Source organism: Lepidothrix coronata, unplaced genomic scaffold (genome assembly GCF_001604755.1).
Source record: "Lepidothrix coronata isolate B3197 unplaced genomic scaffold, Lepidothrix_coronata-1.0 Scaffold204, whole genome shotgun sequence".
NCBI classification, from domain to species: Eukaryota; Metazoa; Chordata; class Aves; order Passeriformes; family Pipridae; genus Lepidothrix; species Lepidothrix coronata.
In genome coordinates this window covers 869,978-870,177 of record NW_016690384.1, presented here as the reverse complement: position 1 = coordinate 870,177, position 200 = coordinate 869,978, and positions in this window count along the sequence as shown.

The window sequence follows — 200 nt, the reverse complement described above, 5'->3', positions numbered from 1 at the left end:
GAGCTGATTTTAGGGCAGCTTTACGTTGTTGCCCAGCGCGCCGGGAGGGTTCCCCTCGGCCCTGGCGGGTGGGTGACACGTCCCCCCGGTGCCGGAGCGCCCTGCCCGCTGCCCCGGGGGGCCGGGCCGGAGGAGGCGGCGGCGGGGGCGGGCGCAGGGCGAGAGGGGCCGGCCCAGGGCCGCGCTACGTGTCGCCGAGC